Raw genomic sequence first — 9,214 nt, 5'->3', positions numbered from 1 at the left:
TGTTCTGGATAGTGGCGCTGTTTTCAAGAGAATTGCTCAATGTTTATTTGAACATCCGATTCTATAATTATTTGATTAGCCTTTTAGTTTTCCTAGAATAGAAGTACCAAATTCAGCACATTTCTTTTGGCAGGGAGGTTAGAAGGGAGGGTTCCAGACAGGGTTTCTCTGTGTAACCTTGGCTGTCCTGTAACTTGTTCTGTAGACCATACTGGCCTCAAACTCACAGACATCCTCCAGCCTCTGCTTCCCAAATGCTGGGATTAAAGGCATGCACCACCACCGCCAAGTTATTAAATTTATTTACTTTTATTTTTATTAGTGTTTTGCCTGTATGTCTGTCTGTGTGAGGATTTTGAATCCTGCAGTTACAGACAGTTATGAGTTGCCGTGTAGGTGCTGAGAATTGAATCCAGGTCCTCTGGAAAAGCAGTCAGTGCAATTTCAGCACTTTTGTTTATTTCTTTTATCTGTTACGAGATGTTGGTATACTTTTAAAATACACTGATAGTATGGTGTCCTTTAAACCATCAGCCACAAAAGCTAAGCCTGAATCTTGAAGTCCATAGGGTATTACATTAAAATTTATAATTTGCCCATCAATGTTCATTTCAACACTATTTTTAATAGCTAATTTATGGTACCAAGCCATGTATCTGTCAACAGAAGAACTAATAAAAACATGTGGTATATATACACAATGGGTTTTTCAGACATAAATAATATCAAAATTATGTCATTTTCAAGAAAACTGATATAGTTGGAGCTAAGTATACTAAGCTAATTCTCAGAAAAACAGATATGGCGTGCATTCTCTTGCCTGTGTTCCCTAGATTTCATGTAGATGAATCATGTACGTATACATGAAAATAGAAGTGAAGCTGCTCAGCAGAACAAAGAAGACTAACGTGCAGGAAGAGAAGTGACAGGCTGGGGAGCACAGGAGTGGCCTCAACACTTGTATGAAACGTGACCCAGCAGCACTAACGTGAATAGATGCCAATGGAAGAAATAAAATGATTTTTAAAATATAAAAAGTAAAAATTTACAAGTTGTGTAACCACACAGATGAAAACAACGAAGTGCATCACAGAGGAAAGATGTATTTGAAAAAATTAAATATTTAAAAAATTAAACAGCTTTCATATTTGAAAGATATCATGAAATGAAAATGCCTAAGAAGGAGGAAAAATTCAATATTTACTAACATCCTGATGCTACTAAGTATCTAAAAAGCAGACTCCATGATAAATAGTTTTATGGACAGTGATAAATATAATTTTAATAGCAGCAGTGGTATGGATTTTCTCAGATATTTGGGTAGTACCTTTCCAGATGATAGTTTTTAAAGTAAAAAAAAAAAAAGAAAGAATTTAAAATGTGTGATTTTTATATATCTTCTTCCTGGCTTATCACAGCTCAAGAATTTTCAAGCTTGTGATAGTGTAATACTAATTCTGAAAAGGCTGTACTTTAGATTCCTTTACTTTGGGTTGCAATATGTGGTCTGACACTCTCTAGTCAGCCGGATATAAACAACAACTCTATCCTGAGGGTGAAAACATGAAGTGGTAAGGAAGATGGGATGGTAGTCATTAATGAAGGGGAAGGAGGTGGGAATGATCAAACTATGCTAGATACATGTACTGAATTTTCAAAGAATAAGTAAAACAACTGTTCGTTTTCTCCTATTTTGATTGGCTGATACTCAATAAGCCACATGAGCTATTCAGCATTTTATTGTAAGCACTTTTTGTTAGATGATTCCATCAATTGTAGGAGAATGAGAGTGCTCTGACTGAGGTCGAGGCAGGCAAGGCTAACCTAACATGCTCTGTAGAACAAGTGCATTAAGCACATTTTTTTTATTTCTAATGTGTTTACTGATATGTATCCCCAATACGATCCAAGAAACATTCATATCTATATACAAACAAGGATATTATTAAAAGGATATATTCATTGCTATGTTATATCTCACTTGATCTATACAAGAGATTGAAACAATGGGGACTGTTTATTTTATAATATTAAAGTCTAAATTGGGGGAAAGTCTTCATAAGATTAGAATTGTATAGGAAAGAATAGTGAAAAACATAGGAATGAAATGAACCAAAATATTAACAGAGGCTGTCTTTGTGATGACGGGATGAATATGTTTATTTCTTCTATCTCCTTGTATATTTCCACTTTTTCTAGAAACAGATTCCATTACATTTATACCAAAAACCAGTAAATGTCCTAAATCAGACCAGTAAGTAGGAAGGAATCATTAACAAGGTTGACTTTGTACTTGACTGTGGGTAAGAATACTGTGTATGAACGATAGATGATCTTCCTCTTTCCTCAGCTACGCAACATTGAGGTGGTGAAGGAAGTATCCATTGTCATATGAAAGGACTGGCTGGTTCAGCAGCTCTTGAACATGGAATATGGGTAAAGAAAGCATCAATGATTGGTACTGAAAGACCTCCACGTTTTCAGGATCAAGTCATTCTGCTAGGGCCTCTATTATATAACTCTCTGTCTGCCCAGTACAAGGGTCAATGTTACTAAGAAGAGGAGGGGCATTGCTTTTCCTGATGTCAGCAAGGAACCTAGTTGCTCTATTTGACTTCACAGATGTTACAGTAAAATAGTAACTAGACCAACCCTGGGAAGATACAGGTTTTAACTCCACTACTAAGCATATGTATGCAGTTCTGTTAGAGTTCTAAACTGTTCCCGGTCCCCCACCACACCACAGTACTTCACATCTAACTACTGAGAATTCTGTTAGATAACAATTAGCATGCATCTCTTAGTCTCCTTCTAGAATTTCCTTTTTTGGGGGGGGTCGGTGATTATCCCATTCATAGTTACTTCAGAACTAATCTTTTGGGACCATTCTCCTACATACCAGGAAACATTTAACATAGCATACATAATAATTCAGAAATAGATGTCTTAAACATAGGAAACATGTCTACTCCTTAGTTTGGATGTAAGTTTTTTCTAATGAATGGAAAGATTGTTTCCCATCCTTGGTGTGTCCACTCTTCTATAATAATTCCTTTTGGGGAACCTCTGCTCCCTCTTTCCACATGTTTCTGGAAGAATACCACCCCTACCCTCCACATAAGACTCAATCTGCCTTCTTCATGCCCACAGAAATAAGTTTGCAGATGAAAATATGACCCAATCTGGGCCAAATTTCTCCTTAAAATTTAACACAATCCACTGAAAGAGAAAGAGTGGATTCTTTGCACACATCAAAGACAGTAGATGTTGTTTTGTTTAAACATTTTTCCAGTCACAAAAAAGGGTACATGCGTGGAAAAAACACAGCCAATACCAGAAGAGAAGTAGAGGCCAGTGGTTTGCAAATGGAAAGGCCTGATACCATCTGAACCACAAGATCCAGGTCTGACTAAAGCTACATAAGAACCTTTGCAGCTACATATAGTAGCAAATTCCTGTTTTTCTTTAGTATTTAGGTTAACATTTCTGCCATTTGCTTCCATAAGGCTTTTTATTTATGTACATGAATTAGTTTGGTTACACTAACAATTCCTGTAGTGCCATGATTGCAGCTGCTAAGACCATATTACCAGCTCCTGCAGTTATACCCCAGTGGTTCAGAAAATTGCCCCAGGTTCCACCGTGCACTAAAACATCTCACTCTATTTCATTATCTTTACTTTTATCCTATGATCTGGTGCCTGGACCTCTTTGGATTGACACTTCACAGTACATTGAATTCCTATTTCAGCTTTACCCCTCTTCTAGGTTCTGTTGCTGTGACAAATGCGATGACCAAAAACAACATGGGAAGAAAGAATTTATTTCATCTCACACTTTCATGTAGCAGCCCAAGATTGGGAGAAGTCGAGATAGGAACTCAAGGCAGGAAACTGGAGGCAGGAACTAAAGCAGAGACCACGGAAGAATGCTTTTACTGACTCAACCCTGAATGCAGTTCCTGAAATAAAACTAGGCCATGTTCTTTTCAACATACTAGGAAGTGTTCTGACCTCTCTGCTCAAACCAGCACACCTAAATAAGACTTTTTTTTTCATAAGAATGACTGAGTCATTTTGTTTCCTCAAATGGGTTTTGTGGTAAACCCCACTAATAGACGGTCATTTCATTTGTTGTCATTTCCTTTGGGTTTTAATTTATGAGACTTTTATTTTTTAACCTAATGTTAAAACCTCCTGTAAAGCCCACAAAGCACTCTGTATTTTCCACAAGTTGGGTGATGGAAATTTTGCTAGAAATAGACACGAAAGAATAAGATGTTACAAGGAGATTAGTCATTCAAATAAGGAAGTCTTAAAAATCTGGATTACCTAAAGCACCTCACCCAATACCAAGAAAACTGTTGTTGTCTAGGACTACACACCCCGAAGTTCATATTGGAGTTTCAGCTGTCATTACTTCAGGATGTGGCTGTAATTAGAGATATTCTTGAAGAAATAATCAAGCCCAAATCCAATATGGCTGTGCCATTTCTAGAAGAAATTGAGACACAGACACATACAGAAGAAAGACCATGTGAGAACAGCAAAGACAATACTCATCTACCAGCCAAGGAGAGATGCTTGGGAGAAAGTAGCCCTCCAGACCCTTGATTTCAGACATTCAGCTTCTCCCCTCTGTGAGAAAACAAATTTTTGTGTTTAAGTCATTCCTTTTCTAATACTTTGTTATGGCATCTCCAGCAAACTCATACCACCCTCCCACTAATTATTATAAACTGGAGTCTTTCTTCAACAAATTCTTTGAAAAAGAGCAGTGGGAATCTCTCCCTAGCCTTCTATCTGTCCCCAATGATATCTGTGGAATTATCACTGCACACTTTCTCTTTGACCAGAAGTTAAAAAATGTATCTGAGGTCTCAGTAGTGGGTGGGAAATGAAGCTAGTGGTTATGTGCCAGTGTTCTCTTCTTCAAGAGTCAGTTATGGATACACCTATAATCTCAATACCGGAGAGGCTGAGGCAAGACCATTATAAATTTGAGCCAAATCTGAGCCCAGTCTGGATGGTATAGCAAGGTCCTATCTCAAAAATCAAAATGAAACAACCAAAAAGTCGTGATCAATAACAACCCTTCTTGCTCTTCTTCTTACCCTTCTCTCTTTCCTGAAAAATCTGTGTAAGAGATCTGGGCAAACAAGGTTTATGTCTGTGTAGTCTATGGTGACCCAGAGAAGGTTCTGGTATTTGAGTGAAACATCTAGTATCTATAACAGGTGGTGGGATTTTGTGCTGACCTGGCACAAAATGTATTTTGAAGCTCTGAAAGTTCTACATGAGGTTATTTCAAGATATATAAGCATAGGAAAAGACCTTCTGAAAAGGACCCCAATCCATAAATGGTCAAATTAACTGAACAGACATTTCTCAAAGGAGGTACACATGGTCAATAAATATTTGAAAAGTGTTCACATCCTTGTTCACCAGGGGAATAAATTAAAACTACATTGAGATTCTATTTTACTGAAGTCAAATGGCTATCATCAAGAAAACAAATAACAAATGTGTATGGGGTAGGGGATTCAGATACACTGCTTGTAGGAATGTAAACTTGTGCAGTCTCTACAGAAATCAGTATGAAAAGTCTACAAAAAAACCTTTAAACACAGAACTAACATATGAATAGTGTATATATCAGACTACATAACCAAAGAAATTTAAGACTGTATGCTACACAGACAAAATATCCATTTTATTGTGGCACTATTTATATTTTCTTAATATGGAGCATCCTAGATTCCCATCAACATATAAATGGATAAATAAAATGTAAACATACGTACAATGGGGTTATATGCAGCTATAAAGAACAGCAAAACTCCGTCATTTGCAGAAAAATGGATGAACTAGAGATCATTTCAAGTAAAACATAACAGATTTAGATCATCACATGGTTTCTTTGGCATGCAGAATCTGTGTAAAAATATACACACACATAATGAAACAGGAGGGGAAGATTTAGGGGAAGGAAGAGGACTAGCAAAAAGCTTGAAGAGGGATATTCCCTATCATCCTGATGCCAGGAGGCAAAAGTGAGCAAAGTACAATGACAATTATATATAAAATGATTTTGTATACCAGCTTGAAAAATAATTTTTAAAATGTGTGTTGTGGACATTCTTAGGATGGCCTCCTTCAAGTGAGATGTTAAAAGCTGAATAGTCTCCATGTAGAAAGGTGACCTTGCAGGTATTTGAAACCAAAGTAGACTATAGATGGTACTCCTTCCCACAGAGGAACAGCCCAACCAGGACAGATAGATGGTTATCTAGAGGAGGGGTTAAATGTATTAAGTAAAATGAGAGGTAGTGTGGTATAGAAATTACTTCCAGATTGAAACACTGCTTTCCAGAGAGGGGAGGGAGACCCATAAGATTCAGGAAGTAAACAAAACCTAAAGGGTTCAGGAAATTTGCAGGATTCACAAAAGCCTCTTTTCAAGGTTGTAAAAGTTGTCAGCAATTGCTAGGGAGAGGAGATGCTTCACCTGGCCAAGTTGCCTGAGTTTTATGCAGGCATGCAGCTTTGCTGAGTCATCATTTATACTGTGTTTGACTTCCCAGTGATTTAGTTGTCTTTGAGTCACCTTTGCTATAAGTAACTCTTCACCTATGGCCCTATAAGTAATTTTAATAAACTCACCGGTTCACTAAGCTTTACTTGGGTAGGATAAATTCTTTGGTTTGTCATTAGCTTCTACTCATCTGGGATAAATAGTTATTTATTCAGGTCTCCCAGGAAAAGTCACACAACAGCCATTCTTTGACAGGGTGTGATGATTAATCTCAACTTTGACTTTGATGAGATCCAGAATCACGTGGGTGATAGGCCTCTGTGCATGCCTTTGAGGAATTATCTTGATTTAATTAATTAATTAACTGTGGGTAACCCCATTCTTGAGCTCAGATCCTGGACTCTTATGAAAAAGAGAAAGTGTCTTCATTATTTTCTACTACTGTGACAAAACCCCATAACCAAGGCAACTCCTTATATCATATGGGCTCCAGTATGCCACACTGGGTCAGCCTACCACATGAGTGCCTATCCACCCCATCCAAGCTCCATAATATTGTATCAAGTAACCCTACAAACCAATTAGGTCTCCTATTGTAGGAGAGAGAATTGTAACCTCAAATTGTTAGCTAAAATAAACCCCACATACCACAGAGACACTGTACATTCATGCTTTTGTAAGGTATTTTATAACAACAATGAAAAAATAAACTAATATACCAGAAATTAGAAATAAGGCAAAGGTTTCTGCAAATGAGTCATGTGGTGTTGTATTATACTCAGAGATAATGATGCCAATAATATGTTTCAATACATAAACACTATGTTTCAAGATATAGATGATAGAGAAATAAACATTAAAGTATGCACATTGAGGCACATATGCTTCTTATAACTTCATATACTATGAAGGGTGAGAAACAGCGACACCAAGGCACTGAGTACACTGGGTGACTAGGTGCTGGCTTCTGAACACTATTCTCCACCAAAAGACATCCAGGATCTCTGGATAATGCCCAATTTCAGAACTGAGCTAGATAAAGTACCAGATAAACCTGAAACCTCTTTTGTATAATAAAGAAAGAAAATGCTAAGAGAATTTAACAACATGTTACATCAAAAGGACACAGAGGCCAGCTGAAGAGATTTTTACTGGCCAAATATAGAATAATATAAATAGGAAAATGAATAATGATAGTAACGGACTAAAATTCCATAAATGAAAAAAAAATACAAACAATATAAATAAAGACCAAATTGGAACTGTGACTAGATTATTGATGCAAACTCAAAATACCTCCCCACAAGATACTAATGATAAAGGGCAAGATGCCTGGCAAATGGCACCTTAATCAGAGATCAATGTCAACATCAGTAGTAATGAGGCAGATATAAATCCTGTGCAACTTAATGGGATATAATGAGAATATATTACACTAGGACTGTGGTATTTCTGCTGTGATACATTGCCTGAATCTAATCATGAAATCTTACCAGATGCATCTACATTGAGGAACATTCTATAAAATAACTACCTAGTATTTAATTCTACAAGTGTCAAGGTCATGAAGGTCAAAGAAAGACTGAAGCATGTTGCAAATTGAAGGAGACTAAAGACAAAGGACATAAAGTTTCAACACATTATTTTATACTGAAATCTTCTCTTAAAGCACGTCATTGAGGCAACTGGAGAAACCACCAGCTGAGGGAAGTAACCTAGTGAATTTCCTGGTTTAGTGCTTGCGTTTAGGAGGTAAAGGAGAATGCCATTTTTCCTTTTAGAAAATATATCTGTATATCAAAATCATGGTCATTCCATCAGTAGCTTTTGCTCTGATTCTTCAGAAAAACAATTTGTTGTGCAGCTTTTCTGTGCACTTAGGATTGTTTCTAACTTTAAAAAATTAAGTCAAGAAAGTGACTCAGTCTCTTCAACAAATCCACTCCATGAGAAAAAAAAAAGGATAGACTAAAAGAGGCTTATAGTAATAACCAGCAGATGCAAACGTGCTCCTAGATGATGAGTTTCAAGCCTGCACAAAGCATGGGCAAAGTGCATTTTGGGGGCTATTTGTATTCAAGAAATGAAGATATATGATAATGTTCTTGAGAAGTAAACACCTTTGCTCTGCTGTTCAGTGGAGTGGCGGATGATGAAAATGAGGGCTCGGGCAGGACTTACATGGTGAGCGCAGCGGTTTAGAAACACAAGAAGTCTGGTTCCCTACACCAGCGAGGACTGCCATATTCTGTACACAGAACAACCATCTCACCTATGATCCACTCAGTAATGATAATGTGGTCCATTTTCTGTTGCTATAACTGATCACAAACTGGATAACTTATAAAGAATGGCAGTTTATTTAGCTTACAGCTCTGGATGCTGGTAAGTTTAAAAGCAAGATGCCAGCATCTGGCCATAACCTTCTCACTGCATGACAACATGGCAGAGGGCATCTGGTTAAAAACAACAACAACGCCGGGCGGTGGTGGCGCACGCCTTTAATCCCAGCACTCGGGAGGCAGAGCCAGGCGGATCTCTGTGAGTTCGAGGCCAGCCTGGACTACCAAGTGAGTTCCAGGAAAGGCGCAAAGCTACACAGAGAAACCCTGTCTCGAAAAACCAAAAAAAAAAAAAAAAAAAACAACAAAAAAAGCAAAAACAGAGTAAGCACATGCTA

Source organism: Peromyscus californicus, unplaced genomic scaffold (genome assembly GCF_007827085.1).
Source record: "Peromyscus californicus insignis strain IS unplaced genomic scaffold, ASM782708v3 Scaffold_20__1_contigs__length_68692818, whole genome shotgun sequence".
Taxonomy (NCBI): Eukaryota; Metazoa; Chordata; class Mammalia; order Rodentia; family Cricetidae; genus Peromyscus; species Peromyscus californicus.
The sequence above is the reverse complement of the archived record's forward strand: the minus strand, read 5'-3'. Positions refer to the sequence as shown.